Below are 25,222 nucleotides of genomic sequence, written 5' to 3'. Positions count from 1 at the left end.
TTGCCTGACAGTATCGTACCCATCGTTGACTACTAGTCCTTGAAGGGTTGGATCTCTGGAAGGTCCCAAGAAGTCAGAAGCAAGGTGAGACTTTTAGGAGAAGTAGGACTTATAATTGGCCTCCTGTATTTGCATTAGCCAAGCATGGACCACATACCTTAGAGCTTTTGGTCCAGTGTGTTCCCTAGCCATTAACAATTGGACTAATGCCTTGTTCACCTGCTATTTTCAGGATCTTAGCTGTAGGAGACACTTAAGCAGAAATATTAGAGCCACCACCACCCCTCCCAAAAGGTACTATACAACAAGTTCAGAGGGGTCTAGCAAGGATTCTATGTGATCCCATACTTGGCCAAAGAATGTAATAGATAGGTTCAATGGATGGACCTGTGTTAAGTTCTATAGGTTCTGATTACATATTTACAGCTGGGCAAGGGTAACCCGGGTAAAAGCTTGTGTGAATTTTTAGGGGACAAACCAAATAGCTGATGAAGGATCCTAGCCTGTTCTAGCAAAAGCAAGAACATTGCCATCACCCAAAATTAGTTTTCTTGGCATCTGTAAATCTGATAGCAACCTGGGGGATGGCATATTTTGATGGTGTGGCATAACTTTTTATCTTTAATTTTAAAAGGGGGGGATAAAGTCTTCTGTCCTGAGGGAAATGATTATCCAGCATGCCCATACTAGACCTAGCAATCGCTTTAAAACAGACTTCCTCTCTAAGTGGTTTGTTGCTTTTCCTGGCTTTGCTTATGACAATGTCTCTGCAGTCTATATCTATAACTGTAACTCCTGGGTCAGGGAGTACACCAAGTACCATGAGTGGGTGCTGACTGGCATGAAGGGCAGCAAATGGTTAATTTTCATAAACTGTTCTGGGAACCTGACTGAGCACATAGAGCATGAGCAACAGAAACTCCTGTTTCCACCATGGTACTGGAAAAGGACTTAAGGGTGTTCCACAGTGTTCTCAAGCTAACTCACAAAGACACCAAAATCTTTATTAAGGTTGGTTCTACTGCTGTTCAAGTAACCTGAACAGAGAGAACAAAAGTATTGGGCCAATCTGTCTTTTAAAGTGACATCTACTGTTACTGAAATTGAAGAGATCTGCCTAGTGGATGAGAACCAGTTCACCTTAGCCATTACAAACCAAGGCATACCACTTACCTTCATGTACCAGGAGTGTGAAGCCATTGTCCAGTCTATTATTTGTATCAGTATCAGGTGAGAGCTTCTACAGTCTCATGCCCAATGATAGCCCTCTTGGCATTAGGGCATTTGGTCTTTGGATGAGCTCTGGGACAATCCCTACATGAGTGGTCAGACTGTCCACATCCCCAACATGTATGGTCTGGCAAAGTGGAATTATCATCCTTGTCAAGTTTGCCATTGACCAAGGCATTGATCGAAGCTGTAAGGGTGGAAATGAGCTCATTCTGTGTGTCAACACCACAGACAGCCAAGACCCACTTATGAATATTTTCATTTCTAACAGGTGCAATGATGACATTACAGGTGATGATGTTGAGCACCTCCCAGGTTAGCTGTTTAATAAGGATATCCTTATTAATGACACACTTTTCAACAGCATTGGTGATATGGGTCAAAATTTCAGGAAATGGTTCCACAGCCTGCTAGACAAGATTGCAGAAATAGCCTACACTAGCTTGGGGTATACAAAGTTTGAGTGCCTTAAAGGTCCTGTCACTTGTTGGGAATTGGCATGTATGCCAGTTGTGGATTGTGAGACAGGATCAGTGTATTGCCCATAGTCAGTAAGCATATTAATGGTAATATTAAGTCCACATTGGAAATGTGCATGGGCTTGGGTTTCTGCTGCATCATCATAAGCAGAGCGCCATTGGGGAAAAACTGAGGGGTTAGGGACTGCCTTCAACATGGAGTACCAATTGTAATTGGTTTGAAGCTGTATGGCCCATTGTCTGAGTACTGGCAGAAAATAAGGAGAATTGGGGTGACATCGGTTGCCCTCACACACCCCTGCATGGCTCCCAGCCTGATATTGACCCTGCTGCCACTGTGAGGGCACATAGCTGACAAGGACAACATCACTGGAGCCTCAAGTCCACAGGGATGGGATGCACCTGGAAGTGCTCAAGCATATCGAAAATGGACTGGAACCACAGATGTTGGACCCAGCACTGACCCTCCTCATTCAGTGACAAACACAGGTGCCTGGCCTTGCCCTGGAAGTTGTAAGTGAGGACATATTCACCGCATCTTGTCTCACTGTGACATACCAGGAAGACACCATGGGAGCTGGTGCCTCCTTCCAGCACTAACTGGGCAGCCTTGAGTTGAGAGAACATGCCATAGAATCAAGGATATTCTGAGAGGGGCTGATCCCTCTCAGCGTCCTCTGATTTTCCCTGGACCAGGAATGACCCTGTGGCTGCTTCCAGAGTATCCCTGGGAGGGTAGGGCCTTGAGAGAGGATGAACTGTCCCTGTTGGATGCTCTCTTCATTGGGAATATGAGGGGGCAATTCCAGAGGAAACAGTTCCATTGACTCAAAGTGGAAGGCAATAATGGAGGCAGAACTAGGGGAAAAGAATGCTGACTGCCCATCAGAAAGGCCCTCGTAAGCCCCTTGTGAAAGGCCATCCTTACTCAAGCTAGGTCCCAGTGGGCAGACTCTCTTAATGATTCAAGCAGGGCAACTCCAGGCTGCCGCTGACAGCCTTTGTGACGAAGGAGGTTCAGGGGAAGGGTCATGGGACAGGGACTGATAGCAGGGCATAGTCCTGGGCTTAGGTTCTCCCGGATGTCAGATAACCAGGCCTTCACATGAAGTGCATCAGGAGACGGGGCACCATTCATGATAGGCCCCAGGAGGAGTCTGTGAGGAGGGACAGCAATGACGAAAGCAAGCAGAAGACACGGGGTGAGTGGCAATAACTGCATCCCGGTCCCCACACTCAGCTCCGGGGTCAAGCTAGTAAATGTAGTCGCCATCTGAGAAGAATGTTCCAATCTTGGAAGGGAAAGGGGATTCAACTACAGTAGAATAGCCAAAACCTTTCTTTGAATTAAGAGACTGGCCACTGCCCAGATTGCTCTTAACTGGTGTTGGCTTAACCTGATTAGTTGAGAGGAGAAACTAGGAGAGGAAGTCCCACAGTCCACACTCCGAAGAGCTGTCGGGACTCCCTGTAAGGCAAGAGAACCTTCAGAAAATCCTGGAGAGTGGCCCTGGGCAAAAGTTGCCAGTTGCTCTCAGGCCTTACATTCCAAGTGTGCTGCTTATAGTGAGGGACTTCTGTGGTTTGTTATGCTCACACGGTGTCTCTGGGTGAAAAGGACCTGTTAGAGGGTCCTTTGTTGGTTCCACCAACTGGGTGGTCAGCCCTTATGTGGAGGTACCAGGATGAACTGAGTCACAGTGGAGAGTTCCTAACCAGGAAGACAAACAGGGGAAAGAAAAGAAAAGGTAGGGATAGGAAGGAAAGCCCCAACTCACCAAGGGCTTAGAAAACTAAAGTAAGTGTCAACACATGAAAACAGCTGAAGGGGACAAAATCAAGATAACAGTGGAAAGTCTAGATGGGGACAGCAGCCAGGACAGCAATAAAGAAAGAAAAATGCCCAAAAGTGATGGAGGAGAGTCTATGTGTTACTTTCATTGGTTAATAAAGAAACTGTCTTGGCCTTTGATAAGATAGAAAATTAGGTAGGCAGAGTAAACAGAACAGAATGCTGGGAAGAAGGGAAGTGAGACAGACGCTATAGCTCTCCTCTCCAAGATGGACGCAGGTTAAGATCCTTCCAGTAAGCCACCCCCTCGTGGTGTTACACAGATTATTAGAAATGGGTTAATCAAGATGTGAGAATTAGCCAGTAAGAGGCTAGAGCTAATGGGCCAAGCAGTGTTTAAAAGAATACAGTTTGTGTGTTGTTATTTGGGTGTAAAGCTAGCCATGCGGGAGCTGGGCAGGAACGCAGCCGGCTGCTCCTTCTACACAAAAGAAGGCATGGAGGACCCAAAAAGCGAGCAAAAGAAGGTCCATTCATGTCGGGCACGAGTTTTAGTTGTTGCTAGCTTGTTGCTGCTGCCTGTTGTGTGATTCCCATTTTCAGGGGGGCAGGGGGTGAGAAGGTGTGAAGGCAATGACAGACTCGGAGAGATTCCAGTACAGAAGCTCTTTATTGTGAGGTCAGAGGTTTGTATGGGGTTAGGGAAATTAAGCTGCCACAAGAACATTTGGGGTTGGTCCTTTTGAAACTGGCAGTCATTGTTTGCATGTTGTGATTGGCCAGGAGTGCGTGTCATTAGTTACCATACTTTTGGTCTACTGACAGGCTGTTTTGGCCAGTTTTGCTTAATCGTTGTGAGTTTGCATGTGCTTGCTTATGCTTGTGCTACTGCCCTGCCTCACCTCTAAATTCACTCTCTGACTCATTCTTCTGCCTCATGATTCTTATTTTGGTGATACCAATATTCCACGTTATCCAACTACTGATAGCCATAGGACTTCTGAAGTTGCTATATACAAATCTGGGTTAAAAAACATGCATTATAAAAGATACTTTTAATTTAAAAAAATGATAGAAAATAAAATAAAAATTAACTCCTCGTTTTGGCTAACAAGGTAACTTAAAAGAGGATGAAATTGCAGAATTTCTATCTTCATTCTGTCTGTGCTTTAGCTAAAGGGCCAGAGATAAATCAATGTCATTAACCTTTCTTCTTGGGTCACCTTGAATTCCAGAAAGAGCCAAACATAGCAGGACAAATGCTGTGTTAGTTAGTTTTTGTCAACTTGACACAAACTAGAGTCACCTGGGAAGAAGGATTAAGGAATTGCTTCTTGCAGATTGGCCCATGGGCAAATTTGTGAGGCATTATCTTGATTGATGACTGATGGAGGAGTGCTATAGGCAGTGCCACCGCTAGGCTGGTGGTTCTGGGCAGTGTAAGAAAGCTGACTGAATATGAGCATGGGAAGCAAGCCTGCAAGCAGCTTTCTTCAACAGCCCTTGCCTCTGTTCCTTTAATGATGGACTGTGATCTGGACAAGTAAGCCAAATCAACCATTTCCTCCCTGTCTTAATTACTTTTCTATTGCTGTGACAAAATACCATGACCAAGGCAATGCATTAAAAAAGTACTTGGTCGGGATTGTGGTTTCAGAGGGTTAGTATATGATGGCAGAGTGAAGGCATAGAGGAAGCGGCCTAGAGCAGAAGCTCTTCTGCTCTTTAGGGCACAAGTTATATGTACGTACATTCTGAAATTACATACAAAATTATGAAATTTGATGCAAAAATTTGGATTTCCAAATTCTCTTTAAAAACTAGTGCCTTAGGGTTTCTATTGCTGTAAGGCAACACTATGCCCATGACATCTCTTATAACGGAAAACATTTAATTTGGACTAACTTATAGTTTCAGAGGTTTATTCCATTGTCATCACAGCAGGAAGCATGGTGGCACGCAGGCAGATGTGATACTGGAGAAGTAGCTACATCTGGATCCACAGGCAGCAGGAAGAAAACTGAAACACAAGACCTGGCTTGAGCATCTGAGATCTCAAAGCCTGCCCCCCAGTGTGATACTTCCTCCAGCAAGACCACACATAACCTAACAAGGCCACACCTCCTAATAGTGGTACTATGACCAAGGATTCCAACACATGAGTCTATGGGGGCATTCTATTCTAATCTCCATAGCTAGACTAGAATACCTACTGTAATTGTTAGTTTCAATCTTTAGCTTTATGAGATCTAGAATTACCTGAGAAATAAGACTGTGGTAGCTTGAATAAGAATGGTCTCCATAGGCTCATATATCAGAATGTTCGTTCCCTTGTTGGTGGACCATTTCAGAAGATTAGGATTTATGGACTTCTGAGTGGGACTGTGTCACTAAGGGTAGTAAACTTTAGTATTTCAGAAACCTAAGCCAGAGCCAGCCTCTCGCTACATGTACCTATGAATCAGGACATAAGCTCTCAGTTATGAGAGTTCTCAGCACTGTCCCTGCCTTCCACCATGCTCCCTACCATGTTGATCACTGACTAACCTTCTGAAACTGTAAGCAAGCTCCAAATTAAATGTTTCCTTCATAAGAGATGTCTTGGTCATCGTGTCTCTTTGCAGTAATAGAAAACCTAACTGAGACAGAAGTTAGTGCCAGGATCTTGAGTATTGTTGTGACAGGCCTGATCATGCTTTTGTTTGAAGGAATGTGGACTTTGGGACTTTGGACTAGAAAAATATATGAACCTTGTAAATGGGGATTAATGGGCCATCTTAGCTGGAACATAGGAGACAGTAGTATTAAAATCAATGTGATCTGCGGATATCTAGCCCAAAAGGTTTCAGAGGGGAAGCGTGTTAGGTGTCATTCTTGTAATATTTTCCAAAGAATGTGGCTGCTTTTTGCACTTGTCTAAATAAGAAAAAAAAGTAACTGTCAGAGGCTAAATTGAGGGCCTTTAGAATAATATCATTTGTTGATGAAATTTCAAGCCAACCTAGCATTGATGATGTTATTGTCGTTGGTGCCAACTTTGGACAGGTAACTCTGGGTGCTATAAGAAATCACGATGAGCTCATTATGAGGTGCCAGCCAGTAATGACTCCTTCATGGCCTCCACTTCAGTCCTTGCTTGCAGGCTTCTGCCTTTAGTTTCTGCCCGACTTCCTTGATGGTGGGGAACAAGACAGTAAATTACATTCCTCCATGGATTCTGTATCAGCACCTGCCTCCAGGTTCCTACCCTCTTTAAGCCCTTGTCCTGCCTTCCTTCAGTAATGTACTGTGATGTAGAACTATAAGCTGAAATAAACCCTTTTATCCCCAAGTTGCCTTTGGCCATGGAATTTATACAGAAATAGAAGCCTTAACTGAATCACTTCCCCTCCATGTGTCTTCATGTTAGACACATGTTTGACATTGATGACAACTTAAAGGGACAATACTTTTCTCCCCCTCCTCCACTCTCCTCCTCGGAGGAAGTACTGAGGTTTTACAGCTTGCTTGTTCTATATTTTTTCTTTTAAACTCTAATAAATGCTCCTTGAGCTTCCATTTGACTCCTTTCTTAAATTATTTGATTAATGAGACCAAGAACCTCAGAGGTTCTCCTCCAGCCATTCTTCACATGAGGGTAGTTAAAGCATAAGCTTCATTATCTCTGTGGTAGATGTCCCGCTGAACAGAACTATCATTTGTATCTATGATGCAAGGAATAATAAATATACATTAACTACCTACAATTGTTTCTATTATTTATGTTTGTGCAGGGTTAAAAACTGAGTTTTTGAGGACTTGTTCCTCCAGACAGCTCTAAGTAAGACTACTATACTATCTCAAAGGGTTTAGAGTATGACTCTTAAAGAAACAATACATGTTCCCAGTGAGAAACTGCTCAACACACTCAAAGATGAACAAAGGGAAAGCTCTTTAGTAGCACTTATCTGACTCTGGCTAATGCTCCAGGAGGACCTGGCCTCGAATAGAAAATTTTATTAACTTAATACACCCTTAGCTTTATGTATTCCACATACGATGTCTTCCTTCATTTTCTTTCATGTTCCAGCCCCTGGCTACACTTTGAACAATTTAAACAGACAGGAGACTACAACTCTTGCCACTTTGACAGATTACAGATTTACACAGCAAAAATATTGACAGAATTATTTAAGTCACCAGTGTTGTTATTTTTGAGTAGTTCTTATATGAGTTCATTTTATCCACTTAGCAAAATTATACTTCTAATAAGAGCATAGAGGACTTAATGGCAAACCAATACTTAATGGTGTGTATGACCCTATACTTCCTCTTTAAGAGTTCCCTTAGAGACATATTCTTTGACATGGGATGGGCCTAACAGCTAGCTTATAAGCCAGGATTGTCTCTTTTTATTATAGTAGTGGAGTCCTATTGGAGATCAATCATAGTAAATAAACATTAGAAGAAACTTTTTCAACAATCTTAAATTTCAATTGTGGCTCAGAATTTTTTTTCTCGCAGTTTCTAACAAATCTGGTTAGTCATATTGGGAGCAGTATTCCTTTAGCCAAATTCTATTACTTCAAGTGCCTCCTGAATTGTGACTACATAGAGGGCATATTCCTATGACTATCTCCACTTCTGATACTAACTACAATTTCAAGAGGTTCATCAAACCATCATCACTGTGGATGAGCTACAATAAGGGCACATGGAGCTCAGTAACAGCTATTAGAGTCATACATACAGTTCATCAAGAGAGAATTGTACAGATCTAAAGGGACATGCAGGCTCTATTATGGAAGTATTCCAAGCACACAGCTCGTATCTCAAGACATAGGACCCTCCAAAAACAGATTATGATAATATGCCCAGGGTATAGCCAACCAAGGAAAGTTACCTTTTGTTAAGGATCCGGAGCTTTGATGGGAAGTTCATTTTGTACATATAACCTATTGATTCATTCCCATTGTAGATGAACTAAATTTCTAGAAATATCCCTCTCTTCCTAGAGATTAGGTTGATACATATTCTAATATGTCCATGGAGGGGTGGTATTTTATTAGTTTTAATGAAATCCAGAGATCCACCATGAAAAACAGTCACTCCTGTTGTGTAACTATTTCTTAATTGAAACATTTCTTCCTGAAAGGTAGCTAGGAGGCTCACAAGGTATAGAAATCTCTGGAAATGTTTGTGAATAACGAGGCTCTCATTGAACTTATAAAAGCAATAAACAGTTTCTAGGATGTCTTGGTTAGGTTTACTATGGCTGTGATGAAACACCATGACCAAAGTAACTTGGGGAGGAAAGGGCTTGTTTGACAGTTCAAGGCCAATCACATCTGCTTTGTGAGACCTTTGCTCAAAAGTAACCAAATAAAAAAAATCCTGTCTAAGAATTGTGTGTGAGTGTGTGTGTGCACGTGCACATGCACAAACAAATATGTGCGGATGTGGATGAATATGAATAACTAATATATTCTACATTTGTTACTATACCTTTGATTTTGCTTTATAGCAAAATTATTCATGTATTTTTTTAGGTCACCACGGTTGTCCAACTCTGTTTTTCTTGTAGGCTTATAAATTCTTCATTTTTATCGTAGTTGCCAGGTTGGAGGAGTGGAGATTATTTTGTCAATACAATTTAGGCCATCTTTACAAACAGTGACAATTTATAACTGTGACAAATGTCAAAACTGGCTGAATTGCATTTATTTTTATATTAACTACTACAAATGACAGCAACACATTAAAAATAAATTTACACAAAGAAATGAATTGTTTCACTGTGTAACTAGATCTTGCCAAGTGTACTTTAATAACATTCCAGGATTAAGATGGTCAGAAAATATGATCAGGACTCAGTTTCTCCAAATTACTAGAATGTGCTTCTCTCTGGGGAAAGAAAGAGACACAGATGGTCATCTGAAGCTTTATTAGTTGACAGTCTCACAATTTAGCAGGCTATAAAAGAAAATATCTGATGCTAATAGCCCCAGCAAAACTTTGATGGTGATCACATCCTTAAGTTTCATGCAGTGTCTGACCTAACCACCTTGACTTTCATCTATCTTGCCCACTGAGAAGAAGATTCCCCAGTCTAAAAAAAATCTGAAAATGACAAAAACTGAAAGTGGTGTTAAATGGTAGTTACTCAAAGGAAAATGAGGATTTTTTTGTATTAAAAGGATAAAAGAGGCTAGAGAAATGACTCAGCAGTTCAGAGCATTTGCTGCTTTTACACAGAAGACAGGGTGTGATTCTCAGCATACATATAATAGCTCCCCACTATCCACCTGTAAGTCCAGCTTGAGAGAATCTGACACCCTCTTTTGAACTCTGTGGGTAACACGTATGTACATGTACACATACACACACATTCTGGCCAAAAACTACTATACTTTATATTAGCCAGGGTTCCTCTAAAGCAGTAATTCTCAACCTGTAGGTCGCAATCGACTTGGGGATCAAATGGCCCTTTCACTGGGGTTGCCTAAGACCATTAGAAAATACACATGTTTACATTACAGTTTATAACAGTAGCACAATTACAGTTTCGAAGTAACAATGAAATAATTGTGTCATTGGGCATCACCACAATATGAGGAACTGTGTTAAAGGGTCACAGCATTAGGAAGGCTAAGAACCACTGCTCTGAGGGAACAGAAATACACACACACACACACCAGAAAGTGTAAGTGACCTTAGATGTAAGATGAATCTTTCTGCTTTGAATAATCTAAGAAAATCCCTCGGAGGAGTGGCCTGCTACTTGGGTTTCCACATGGAGTCAAGTTGACAACCAAGACTGGCCATTATAAACATTTAATTTAATTTAATTTTAAAACTAAAAAAACATGAAGGAATTCTGGGCACCAACACAAAAATACCCGATTAGCAACGCCATTATCAGATGGTCATCTAAACATAGTGTTTTAGTATAAATTTATTCTCATACTTTAGCCAATTTTCTTGGCTATAATGTACATATAATATGATGAAGTCATTTTAAGTATACAACTTTATGAATATTTATGTATATGCTTCTGTGAAACCACTAATATAGTCACTATATAAAATATTTTCATTATAGCAAAAGTTCCCTCTTATAGGCCATTAGCACTTCCACCCCCAAACTAGACAACATTTGACATGTTTTCTGCAAATATAGATTGGTTTGTATTTTCTAGATTTTCAAATAAGTGGAAAAATAAATATATATTTTTGTTGATTCAAGAAACACAGATTTAGGCCAGGCAGTGGTGGTGTACACCTTTAATGCCAGCACTCAGGAGGCAGAGGTAGATCTCTGTGAGTTCTAGGCCAGCCTGGTCTACAAAGCAAGTTCCAGGACAAACAGGACTATTACACAGAGAAAAACAAAACAAGGAAAGGAAAGGAACAGATCTATCTTTCAAACAGACACAACATTATTTATTCTGGAACCAAATATGAGTGAACGTGTCTCAGAAAGATGAATTCAGGTTACCCCAATGTCCATGTTCCAACAAGACAACACTTTCATGAAGCGTCTGTAGTAATGGAACAAAGAAAAACATTAATCAAGGCATTTGTCTTATTTTTTATCAACACTAAATTATTAGTGCTGATGTGGGAATAAGACAGACAATGCACCTGCCTGAAAGATGCTTCTAGTCAAGAGGACAAGAAAGGTAATAAGGAAAATGTTTATATATAATTAGAAGTCACAGTAAGATCTATAGAATGAAACAATTTTAGATTGGCTAGTCAAAGAAATTCTGGGAGAAAATCTGTCAATACCAAAACACAACTTTTGCCTCAAACAGAATAGAAGTTCATTCAGGAGGCAAATATGAGTAAACATGGCCCAGGAACATGGATTCAGAATTTCACCATGTTACTGCATGATAATAGGTTCATTTTCTTTTATGGTAACAGAACAAAGAAAATTAGAAATCATGATTCTTTTGAAAAACACCAGTGGGTACATCAAGCAGTAGAGTTACTAAAAAGGAGGGAAATCTCTGCTGTAGGCCTTATATGCTGCCTGAAAATATCCTTAGATTTTTGGTTGTTAGAAACTAGAGGTTTGGTAAGTTAATCCATTCCAAAAAGTTTCAGCAGATAGTCATGAGGGTGTAAAGGTAAAACACAGGATTGAGTAAGGAATGGCTAATATGACACATTGAAATTAGGTTCTGGACCTGCAACATCCCAACTTCTCTACAATCAAAGCAGTTAATCGGTTTAATCTTCTTCCTAGGAGCTTTCATCCACATACTTTTAAGAATGGTGTGGTGGTTTGAATGAGAATGGCACTCACAGGTTCGTGTGTTAGAATGTTTGGCCCCCAGTTCGTGGAACTGTTTAGGAACGATTATGTGGATTATTGTTGAAGTGGGTGTGGTCTTGTTGGAGGAGGTATGTCCCTGGCTATGGGCTGTGAGGTTTCAAAAGCTCACTCCAGGTGCAGTCTCTCTCTCTCTCTCTCTCTCTCTCTCTCTCTCTCTCTCTCTCTCTCTCTCTCTCTCTCTCTCTCTCTCTCTCTCTCTGTAGTTTTCAGAGCGAATTCTCAGCTACCACTCCAGCACCATACCTGCCTGCCTATTGCCATGCTCCCTGCCACGATGATCATGGACTAACCTCTGAAATTGTAAACAAGCCCCTAATTAAATGCTTTTTTTTCCATAAATTTCCTTGATCATTTTCTCCTCACAGAAATAGAATAGTAACTAGCCAGGTGGTGGTGGCACAGACCTTTAATCCCAACACTTGGGAGGCAGAGGCAGGCTGAACTCTGTGAGTTAGAGACCAGCCTGGTCTACAAGAGCTATTTCTAGGACAGGCTCCACCCCGCCAAAATAACAATAACAAAACAAAACAGAAAACAGTAACTAAGACAGTTTCTTTCATTCAGATTGTTATGGAGATTCACTCATATTATTACAGATGTCAGTAGTCAATTCTCTTATGACTGAACAGTAAAACTTTGTGCAGATGTGCTGAAATTTGTTCATCAATTCCCAAGTTGAGATGTATTTAAGTTGTTTTCTGTTCGTAGCCACAATTAATAAAGCTACGATGCATATTTATAGAGAAGTCTTAATATGACCCTGTTTTTTTGTTTTTAGGTTTTTTTTCTCTAGGTAAATTACATATGGTAGATGATGTTTTTACTTTAAAGAGATTGGCAAACTGTCAAATACCTGGGCAATTTTATATTCTCGCAAACAGTGAGTAGAAATTCTAGGTACTTCTACATTCTCTACTATATTTAGTACTATAATTTTAATTTTTAGTCTTTTATTGGATATACAATCATTTTAATTGTCATTTTAATTTCTGTGTTTCTAGTAACTCCGGATGCTGACTACATTTTCATGTACTTTTGGCCACTATCATATATTCTTTTGTAAGTTTCCTTTTCAAATATTTTACTCATTTTATACTAAGATGTCTTTTTATTAACCTAGAATATATATATATATATGCATATTCTAGCACACATGCATTACACACATATATTATAACACATACATGATGTGGGAGTGATTTCTTTCTAATCTGTTACTTTCATTGGTTAATTAATAAAGAAACTGCCTAGGTCCATTTGATAGGCCAACCCTTAGGTGGGTGGAGTAAACAGAACAAAATGCTGGGAGAAATAAGCTGAGTCAGTGAGTCGCCACGATTCTCCCACCCCAGGCAGACACAGGTTAAGATCATTCCTGGTAAGCCAGCTTGTGGGCTACACAGATTAATAGAAATGGGTTAGATCGATATGTAAGAGCTAGCCAATAAGAAACTGAAACTAATGGGTCAGGCAGTGTTTAAAAGAATACAGTTTCCGTGTAATTATTTCGAGGCATAAGCTAGCCATGTGGGCGGCCGGGGTGCTGGGGACACAGCCCTGCCGCTGCTACTACAACACATACATATGTATTATACACTTGTCTATCATATATAATATATCATATAATTATATATAACTTAATATTATATATTATATGCATATATCTATGCATATATTATTCTGGAAGTAGTCATTTATCTGATATAAGTTTTGTGAGCATTTTTCTTACTTTGTGACTTACCTTTTCATTTCTAAATAATGGCTTTGAAAGAATAAAGCTTTTTAAGTTTGAGCCTGGTACAATTTATCTTTTTTTAATGTTTTCTGTTTCTCTTTGTTGTATGAATGTTTTGCCAACTTCAAGGTCTTACCTATATTTTCTTCTAGAATCTGTGCCCTTTTAACTCATAGTTACACCTATGTTTTGTTTTTATTTTTCTGTATGAAATTAGGTAAAAGTAAAGTTTTTTTTTGGTTTATTAGTTTTACTGGTGAGCAGTTGTTTTAGCACAATATGCTGACAAGACTTCCTTTCACCTTTTTTACAAATCATTATATAGCTAGCTCTATTTCTGGGTACTTTCTAGTCTACTGAGACTATATTTATCATCTATTATTTACTATAGTTTTTTAAATCCTGAGATAAGGTAGTATAAGCATCCAACTTTGTTCTTTTTCAAAATTTTGGTTCTTCTAAACCATTTGTATCTTAATATACATTTCAAAATTAACTTTTTTGAGACAGAATGTTAAGACTATGGAGCTCAAGATGACTTTGAACTTGATGTAAGGGCCCATCCCAAGTGTTGGAATTATAAGCATGTGCCTCCTTATGCCCAATTCTGTGACTCAACTCAGGACCACTTTGTGTTTGTGTATTCATTACTTTTCTCTTGCTGTGACAAAGTACCACGATCAAGGGAACTGATAGAATGAAGAATCAATTTGAAATTATAATTTTAGAGGAATAAAATTCCATCGCCATTGTCTTAGGGCTACTGTTACTGTGATGAAACACCATGATCAAAAGCAAACTGGGGACAAAAGGGTTTATTTGGCTTACACATCAGAACCCATTATTGAAGGAAGGCAGGACAAGAACTGAAATGGTGAAGGAATCTGGAGGCAGAAACCATGCAGGAAGGTTATTTACTGGTTTGCTCCCCCATCGTCAAGAAAATTTGGGCAGAAACTAAATGCAGGACCTGGAGGCACGAACTCATGAAGGAGTCCCTCTTACTGGCTTGTTGTCCATGGCTTCCTAAACCTACTTTCTTATAGAACCCATAGCCGCCAGCCCAGGACTGACTCCACTCAAAATGGGCTGGGCCCTCCCACATCAATCACTGATTTAGAAAATGCCCCTACAGGTTTGCCTATAGCCCAGTTTCACAGAGGCTTTTTCTCAAGTAAGGCTCTTTCCTCTACAGTGACTCTATTCTGTGTCAAGTTGACATAAAACAAGCCAGGACAACCATCATGATGGGGAAAGTATAGCAGAAGGCAGGCATGGTGACTGGAGCAGCAAGCTTAGAGGTCATATTTTAAACTATAAGCAAGAAGCAGAGAGCTAACTCAAAATAGCCTGAAGTTTTAAACTCTCAAAGCTTGCCTCCAGTAGCATATTTCCTACAACAAGGCCATACTTCCTAAACTTTCCCAAACAATTCCACCAACTAGGGGTCAAATACTCAATTTCCTGAACTATGGGGAACTGTTGTGGAGTAGTGTAAGATGTGTTACATTCATTTACAGGGTGGAATATTTGTTTAATGTTGCAAAAATGTGTTACATTATTTTTTGTTACATTTGTTTAACTCTGTAAAGCTGTGTTACTATGCCTGCCTAAAACACCTGATTAGTCTAATAAAGAGCCCAACAGCCAATAGCTAGGCAGGAGAAAGGATAGGCGGGGCTGGCATACAGAAAGTATGAAAAGGATGAGAAATCTAGAGATGGTGAGGAGAAAGAAAAGGAGAAGGTGTAGAGGACACTAAGGGCCAGCCACCCAGCCGTGCAGCCAGTCACAGAGTAAGAGGGAAAGAAAGATATATAAAGAAAGAAAGGTAAAAGAGCCCAGAGGCAAACTGTAGTTAAAGAAAAATGTGATAATTTAAGTTAGAAAAGCTGGCTAGAAATAAGCCAAGCTAAGGCCAAGCATTCATAAGTAAGAATAAGTCTCTGTGTATTTATTTGGAACCTGCTCTCAAAGACCCCAATATGCCTGTGTCAACATCTTGCTGAAAGTTTGACTAGGGCTGGATTGAATTCATAGATCAGTTAGGGGAAATCCATATCTAAGTAATACAGAAATTTCCTACATTTTGTTTTCTTTCAAAATAATTTTTTAGTTGTCAGTGGAGAAGTCATATGACCTCATTAAGTTTGTTCCAGAAATTTTTTATGTGTTTGATATGGGTGTGATGCTTTTATTTAAGGAATTATATTTTATTTTACTTTCCAAGCATCTTTTTGGCAGAAATATAAAAATACAGCTGATCTTCATATGTTGACTCTGTACAGTGCTGTCTCAAGAGCCCAAAGCTCCTGCACTAACAGGAGTAAAGGGGAACCAGGCATGGGTGTTTACAGTGTGCCTTTCACAGGATTGCACGTTAATCTAGAGAGTGGCTTAACACCTGGTTGTTGAACTCATGACTGTATGTCCCTTATACAGGAAACTTGTTTGTACTAGCATACACTCTTTGTCTCTGTCTGACCTGTGCTCTTCTGCCTCTGAGCACATCTTTGTGCTCTCTTGGCACACAGGCAAAATCTGGCCTGGAGTAGCCCACAAATCTTTAGATAAAAAGCACAAATTTAATATACAAGCACAATCATCAACAAGTTCAAAAATATATCACTTAAAGATTCTGAGCAAGAAGAAATCTATGAGTCGGCAGGAAAGTCTTCTATTGCTGGAACACTAAAGAAGAAATAAACAGTGAAGCTGAGGGTGAGGTGGTGGTGGGAGAATGGCAAACAGAAACACATATAAGGGACTCTATTGTGGCTCACATTAATTTTGAGTGGGGATACTTGAATGGGCTGTTCAAAGGAAGTAGTGGGAATGCAGAGCCTAGTCGGCTAGGTAGCAAATAATTAGCCACCATTTGGGCTATTTGGATTTCGTCTAGTGATTGATTTGTGCTTGTGTTTGTGTGTCTGTGTGTGTGTATATATATATATATATATACATGTATGTGAAGATCAAAGAACAAGTCTTAGAAGTTGATTCTCTCCTTTGACCTTCTGGTATCTGGGAAATGAAATCAGGTCATATGGCCAGTACACAAGCTTCTTGCACTATTTGAATGAGACATTTCTCCCATAAGTCTCAGGAATTTGAATACTTGGTCCCCATTTGGTGACTCTTTGGGGGAAAGGCATCAGAGGTGTGGCCTTACTGAAGGAAGTCTGTCATTGGAGGATGAGCTTTGAGATTTTGAAGGACTTGCCATTTCAAGTTAGCTCTCTCAGTTTGTGGTTCAAGGTGGGAGATGATACTTGTTGATACTCCAACCACCTGCTTTCTGTTACCTTCACTCTGTCATCATGGACTCATTCCACTAGAAGGGTAAGTCCCACATAAACCCCTTCAACTAGAAGTTGCCTTGGTTATAGTGTTTTATCACAGAAATACAAAAGTAACTAAGACGATCCTCTACTAGTTTAGCCACCCTGCTGTTCAGGAGTGTGATTTTATTGGTTTTTTTTTGTTTGTTTAACATACAAAGCAGCAATATTTGTCTCATTCCTAATACACAAATTTGCTGAATTAATTTGCCAGTCCTAGTGGCCTTTTTAGAGCCTTTTTGTTATCTTGTTTATCTTTTTAATTAAAATAAAATCAGTGTCTATGAATGTAAACAGGTTTTCCTTTTCTAATCCAATGTTTGTTATTTTTACTTTATTGCAGGCTAGTGCCAGTATAAAAATAAATGGATATAAGAACATATTCTTAAATGTATGTGGCAAATGCCAGTCTTTCATGTGCATTATCAACATGTTTTGTATATAAGTCCTTTATCATATTGAGGAAGTTTCCTTCTGTTCTTTGTCTTAGAATTCTTAAATTCTGTTTTTTAGCATGATGTTTTTATTCATTCTCTGAGAATACATATTTCTTTTATGTGGTCTGGGAGCAACCACAAATCTGTGGCATAGATATAATACTGATTTAAATGATTTTAAATTTATTATTATTATTTTGTGTGTATGAGTGTTTTGCCTGGAAGAATGTCTGTTCATTCTGTGAATGCTTGATACCCTCAGAGGCCAGGAGAGAGCATCACATCTGGAGTTACAGATAGTTGTGAGCCATTGTGTGGTTGCTAGGAATTGAACCTAGGTTCTCAGAAAGAGCAGCCAGTGTTGTCAACTGTTGCATCCTATCTCCAGCCCCAAGACACTGATTTAGAGGGAAGTTTGCTATTAAGCCCACTTAGCAAAATAATAGTTTTACTCATGAGCTCTTAAGTTCCTCATCCATAGGTTCTTGGCCAGATGTACCATATTAAATATACATTTTCTCCATTCAAATAGCCTTAATTCCAATCAGAAAATGGTTGGTTATCCTCATAACATTGAACTGATACTACACTCTTGAATTCATTTTAATAATATTTCTGCAGTTACCAAATGACTTTGATTTTATTCTTCATTCTAGAAACATATTTAATCATAGTAATAATTTTTTTAAAGTTGAGATATTAGTCATTTGCCACAATATATGCCCTTTTAAATATTGAATTTAATAGTTTATACTGTATCCATGAGAACATGAAAATATAACCACTCTCTTATTCTATAATATTATCATATCATCATCTCAAAATAAATCACAGGCATACTAGTAATTACTCTTCATTTCCCAATACCTAGCAAGTACTAATTTACTTTGTCTCTATGGATTCCCTTATTCTACAAATTTTCTGCAAATGAAGTCATACAATATATGACTTTTTACCTGACTTTCACATAATACGTCCAATTTATATATAACAAACAATAAATCTGTCTTTCATTTATTTGTGTAATAGATAATTTTTATTGAATTTTGTTTCTCCATTAGAAGTATATGGATATTAAGCACTACTGTTTTTTTTTTTTTTTTACTTTTGGCTACGAGGAATTGTTACTGTAAGCATTCACGTGTCGATTTTGTGGGAAAATACATCTTCTCATTTCATTTGAACATCTAGCTAGTAGTGCAGTTTCTGTACCACAGAGTAAGTCAATTTACCATTGTTGAGAACTACTAACCCATTTCCAAAGTAAGTGCACTATTTCGTATTCCTCCAGGTCAGTGGTTCTCAACCTGTGGGTCATGACCCCTTTCAAAGGGATCACATATCCGATATCCTGCCTATAAGATATTTACATTATGATTCATAGCAGTAGCGAAATTACAGTTATTGAGTAGCAACAGAAAAATTTTATAGCTGGGGGTCACTGTGACTTGAGGAACTGTATTAAAGGGTGACAAACATTAGAAAGGATGAGAACCACTGTCATAGGCAATGGCTGAAAGTTCTAAGTTTACCATACTTCTCAATGACTATCATTTTCATTACAATTCACAACAGTTGGTAGCAAAATGAACTATGTCATCACTTGTATTAAACTTTCCTTAATGATAACTAAGCTGGGCATCTACTTAGTGGCTAAATTGGCCATTGGTATTTTTCCTTTGGAGAACGGTTTATTCAGGAGCTTTGTCACTGTTTGAATTCACTTAGGGTTTGTGGTTGTTGGTGACTTGGAAGAATTCTTTCTAAATCCTGGATATTTGCAACTCATACCAAATATACTAGGTGTGTGTGTGTGTGTGTGTGTGTGTGTGTGTGTGTGTGTGTATTTTTGATGAGTTGAAAATATATTTGATATGAGTTGCAAACATGTACCCATTTGTGAATAGTTTTCACTTTCTTGCTGGCTTACTGGTTTGCTTTTGCAGCACAGTTTTTAATGAAGTTCACTTAGTCTATTTTTAATTTTTTTGCATGTGTTTTAATAAACCACAGTCTCAACCAAGGCCATGAAGACTTACATTTAAAATTTCTTCCGAAAAGCTTCATAGTTGTGGCTGTGGCACTTGATTGCCGCTCTATTTTGAGTCAGCTTTTGCACATAATATGAGGTCTAAATTCTGTTTCACTTATATCTGGCTATCTGAAGACTCAGTGCCATTTCTTCCGAAAACTCTAGTTGTTTCAGACTTTTCCTATCATACACTTTCAAAATCCCTTCCCCACAAGTGTGTCAGTTTACTTCTGAGCTCTTAATTCATTCTTCCTGATTTATATTTCTATCTTCGTTTCTGTAGCATACAGGTATTCTTTAGGGTTTGGGTTTTTTGTTGGTGTTGGAAATGTCCCCAATAAGCTCACATATTTGAATACTTGGTGTTCAGTTAGTGGCACTGTTTAGGGAGATTATGGAACCTTTAGGAGGTGGAACTTTGCTGACAGAGAAGTACATCATTTGGGACAGGATGTACCGGTTTGTGGCTTCATACGATATCCTGTTCTCTCTCTCTCTCTCTCTCTCTCTCTCTCTCTCTCTCTCTCTCTCTCTCTCTCTCTCTCTCTCTCTCTCTCTGTGTGTGTGTGTGTGTCTGTCTGTCTGTCTGTCTCTGTCTCTCTCTGTCTCTGTGTGTGTGTGTGTCTGTCTGTCTGTCTGTCTGTCTCTCTCTCTCTCTCTCTCTCTCTCTCTCCCTCTCTCTCCTTCCCAAGTACAAATGAAAATGTGATTGGTCAGCTTTCTGCTCTTGCTACCATGCCTTTCATTACTACTATGATGGACTCTCTTCCTCTGGAACTGTTAGCCAAATCAATTTTGGTCATGATACTTTATCAAAGCAACCGAAAATAACTCATACACTAGCTGAACTCATCTATTCACTTTTATTTTTCCCAAGTTTCTTTGCCATGCAAAATCATGTCTTGTGGTGATATTTTGTTTAACCAATAAAACTTGCCTGAAGATCAGAGTGTAGAGCTGAACCTCTACTGAATCCTCAGACCAAATGAGCGACGCTGTCTCTAGGAATCCTCAGACTGAATGCCAATGATCCTGTTTCTTCCCTCCTTATATTGCACTCTCCACCCAGCCATATCTCTCTTCCTGTCTCCACCTCCCTAGTGCTCGAATTAAAGGTGTGAGCCACCACTGTAGTGATATATCATTTGCATTTTAATAAATAAATCTTGCCTGAAGACCAGAGGCAAAGCTAAAGCCACTAGAGGTCAGGCAATGGTGACACACATCTTTTAACCTAGGATTTGGGAGACAGAATCAGCTGGATCTCTGTGAATTCAAGGTCAACCTGGGCTACATAAGATCAATGCAGAAACAAATCCAGGTGATGGCGGCCTATGCCTTTAATCACACAGTACCTGGTACTAGGGAGTCATGCCTTTAATCCCAACACTAGAAGGAATATAAAATGGAAGGAAATAGAGGCTTAGTCTGCTTAGTTTGCGGTCACCCAGGCTTGTTAGAAGTAAAACTTCTCTAGTGGCTTGACTACTTTGATTTTCTAGTTTTCAGGTTGAACCCCAATTTCTGTCTCTGGGTTTTTATTATTTGTGCTACACACCACTGCTGGGCTTCGTTTCTCTTTTAGACTGATTCAATCTCGTGTACCCAAGGGTGACCTTGAACTCACAGAGATCTGTCTGCCCCTGTCTCTCAATTGCTGTGATTAAAGGTGTATGCCACCACTGCCTGGCCTCTATAGCTAACTAGTGACTTAGCTTTGCACTCTGATCTGAGGCAAACTTTATTTTTTAGATCATAAACAAAATATCACCACAATGTCTTCTCAAAATACAAATAGTCTTAAACTATCTTCCTAAACCTGAATATATTTTTATTTCTTTCTTATTTTAAAACTGAATTTCCAAGGCTGAAACTTCCAGTATGATTCTCTGTAAACGCTGTGGGAGTGGACATCTTTCCTGAATTCCTCATTTTAGGGGATAAACCTCAGTCTTTAATTGGTGAGTATGATACAAACTGTGAGCTTTTCTTAGATACCTATTATTAGGTGAAAAAAAACTTCACTTCTATTTCTACATGTTGAGTGGTTTTAATTATGAGATTTTGCTGTATTGAGTCAGATGCATTTCTACTCTTATTGAGTTGTTTATGTGGGTTTTATTTTCTTTTTCCTTGTAGTCTATTAATACGCTGTGTTACATTGGTAGATTTTCCTACTTTTAACCACTTTTGTAAGCTATAATAAATGCCATTTGGTCAAAGAGCATAATCCTTTTTATGTAACATTCAATACTCCTGGTATTTTTAAAAGGTCTTGTGTCAACATACATAACAACTGTTGTTCTAAAGCAATATTTTACTCTGATGGATTTGTCTGGCTTTGATTCCAAGGCAATACAAGCAACAAAGAAAGAATTAGAAAATGTTATTTCCTTTTCTATTTTTAAGTAGATTGTGGGGTATGGCTTTAATTCTTCTTAACTGACAGAATTCATGAGTGAAACAATCTGGTCCCAGGCTTTCTTTGTGAAACTAGATTTTATGTATTAATTTAATGCTTATTCTCTAAGTCTGTCCAGATGCAGATGGATATTAATTTGAGTACATTCTAGTCTATATAACAAATTTCATGCCAACCAGGGCTACATAGCAAAACCACAGGATGACCTTGAATTCATAGAGATCTGCCTGCCTCTGGCTCTCAAATGCTGACATTAAAGATCTGACCTCACAACGTTATCCTCTGATTTTCATACATGCACTATGGCATGCAGACCCATGCTCATACATATGTAAACTTACAATACTCATACATACTCATACATATGTAAACTTACAATACTCATACATACTCATACATATGTAAACTTACAATACTCATACATACTCATACATATGCAAACTTACGATAAATTTTCTTTAAAAATATGTCACATTTTCTAAATATGTTTGTACATTTGTCTTTATTTCTACTATTGTAATTTTCGATATTTAGTGCTGATAGTATAAAGTTTTTACATACATAAAATTGATATACTTTCTTGACATATTAACATTTCATAACAAAGATATCTTCATCTTAGAACTAATGCTACTTACATTTTTATATTTAGTATGTATCTTTTATGGACAGTCTATAGTTCTTATATAGAACATCACATTTTCTAAGGTTTAATACAACTATTTAATCCATTTATATTTAACTTTATTAATAATAATAATGTGTGCCACATTGATATTTGTTTGCAAATAATTCTACTTTTTGTTCTTCTCTTGCTTTCTTCAGTGCTAATTTTTTTCTGTTTCATTTGAATTCTTCTATTGGCTTATAAGATAAATTTCTTTGCTCTGTTTTCATTAGTTATTCTGAAGATTCTGACTCATAACCTACTTGGAGTGAAAATTATTTCAAATAAAACATAGGAACTTTATAATAAATTTACAATAATCACTCTACCCTCTTAGTGTTCAATGAACCAAATAGTACATTTTACAGTTTTTATTTCAAGTAGGCCTAAGCTTCATGATATGTTAAGAAAAGACATGAAAAATTATAGTTTTGCATGTAGATCCCAGGTTGGAAACACTCTTTTCATGGCATTTCTCTCCAAACAGCCTCATTCCGCATTTCTCTCCATGCAGGTGGGCTTCATTTCTGCTGTTCTCAGAGATGTATTCACTTTGCTTTCATCTCTGAAAGATATTTTTGCTTAACAGACAATTCCTGGTTGACAGTTTTTTTTCTTATTTAGTGTGTTGTATTTGCTTATAATCATATTTCTCATACTTTGAATATGTTCTCATGCCTCTTCCTCAATGGTTTCTGAGGAAAAATCAGATTTTAACCACATTTTTGTTCTCCATTTGTATCAACTTACTCTATTACTAAGATTTTTACCTCATCTTTGACTTGGAGTTATTTGAGTATTGAAATCCCTCATAATAATAATTTTTGTATGTGTTTTCCTTGCTTTGATTGACTTTCACTGTAGACAAAAGTTTCTGTCCCACCTAGTCCCTCAGCGCTTAAGTCTCAATGAAATTCACAGAGACTTATATTAATTATATTAATTTCCTTCTTTTGAAAGACCCCTCTGTCCCTTCTGAAGGTAAACATTGGGACACCTATCCTTTCCTTCCTTTAAAAAGTCTCTTGGTTCCTTTGGCAAGTAAGCATTGGGACCACCATCTTTCCTTTGTGTTTGTCTGCCCATCCGGCTAGTAAAACATTTTTTTTTTTTTCTGTTTCGGTTTTCCCAGCATCTCCAAATATGGGCTGACCCCCACAGGAGGCAGAACGAAAGCTCGGCTCCCCAATGCCATGCCTTGTCTGGAGACACTGTGTGGTCATACAGCTGTGGCCTAAAGAACCACAGACGTTCCCCACTTATCACTAGACATAAGGGTCCAATACAGTTTCCCAACCCTGTTGAGTGTTGATCACCAATTGTCCCTCTCAGAAAAATGCTGACAGGCAGGGTGGAGTGACCTCTCATCTGTGGGAGTGCCATGTTCCCCTCAGCAGGGAGAAGTAAGCTGAGTGAAGGTATGGGAGATGAGGACCTGAAGGCTGGTGCTGGCCAGGCCTGAGGTGTGTGCGCTGTGACTGGTGTGAGCTTCCTGCTTGACTGAGGTCTCAGGGTGCTGTACAAACCTCAGGTGTAGGTGACACTCTCAGGCATGGGCTGGGAGGTAATAGGCTTCCCTAGCCTGGGGTGTAACTTTTGGTGCCTAGCTCCCCTCATGTGATCAGCATCGGCATCCACTCTGGTGCAGATCACAGGCCACAGTGAAGGTTCTGGGACCCTCTCGGACCTCTGCTAGGCTGTGTACCTGTCATCTGAGCCTCCTGCTTCTTCTGGTGCTTCTGTCCTTCAGGTGGTCCTGATAGACCCTGTGCAGCTGATCCTACAGGCTTCACGGTAGTAGGCAGAGTGCAGCCAGGAACCATAGCCTGTCACTTGTAAAGCTGGGGTACCAGGTCCCTCAGCCTGGCCTGCCCCAGGTGTCTGAACCCATCAGAGCCTTCCGGGATGCCTGCTGCTTCTGCTACGGGCTTGCTGGTACTTCGGTGGGTGGTCCGAGCTGTGGGAGCTTGGGCCTGGTCTGCAGAGAGAAGCTGAAGCTGGCTGCTCCAGAGTACCCACACAGCTCCTGGCTCCCTTTGACTCTCGGCAGGTGGTGGGTGGATGCAGTAGTGGCCACAGCTTCATGCTGCTGCTGTCAGAGGACACCCTCAGCTACCTGGGGTTGATCTTCAATTGGGTGCCGCTGGCGCTTAGGCTTCTTGCCTGGTGCCACTGGAGCTGCAGCCTCAAGGACAGCCGCCCGTGCACTGTCCTGGTGCTGTTGCAGGACAAGGGGGTGCAGGCCTGTAATCTGACCGCCTGGGTTCATTTTTCAGACAATGAAAGAGTAGAATGGCTAAATAAGATGGTAGAGCAGGCATATGGCCCTTTATTTGTCAATTTTTAGGGAAGCTCTTTCAAGAAACCATAGAATCAACTGTGTGGGCAGCAAATGCCCACCTCAGCACCTTTAGCTTCACAAAAGTGAATGTGGGCCAGCAGTTCCTTAGAGTCAGTGGTGTTAAGGTTTATACTGAAAAACTAAACAGAAGAAAAAGTATTCTGAACCTTCAGATTAGTTTTATAGAAAATTGTGAGGATGATTTGGAGATGAAACAGTATTTTTGTAGAGTTGGTATGATTCATGGGACAATGTGGGTGATCCTAGAGCCCTTGACTGGTGACATGCCTTTAGCTGGAGCACTGTCCATCTTCCTCCTTAGGAAACTACTTTTGGGGATTAACTGGACAGGACTGACTAATATCCTGGACATCCCTGGACTTAATGGTTTGTCAGATACTATCATTTTGGATACAATATCGA

General features: G+C 39.4%; 1 pseudogene; it reads right to left on the bottom strand.

Annotated features, from left to right (window-relative positions):
• Positions 1-253: 253 nt before the first annotated feature.
• Positions 254-24,727, bottom strand: LOC121444449 (annotated as a pseudogene).
• Positions 24,728-25,222: the final 495 nt, after the last annotated feature.

This window comes from Microtus oregoni, unplaced genomic scaffold (assembly GCF_018167655.1).
Source record: "Microtus oregoni isolate MIOR12 unplaced genomic scaffold, Mior012 000126F_ref0000101, whole genome shotgun sequence".
NCBI lineage: Eukaryota > Metazoa > Chordata > Mammalia > Rodentia > Cricetidae > Microtus > Microtus oregoni.
This window is presented reverse-complemented; position numbering and strand designations above follow the sequence as displayed.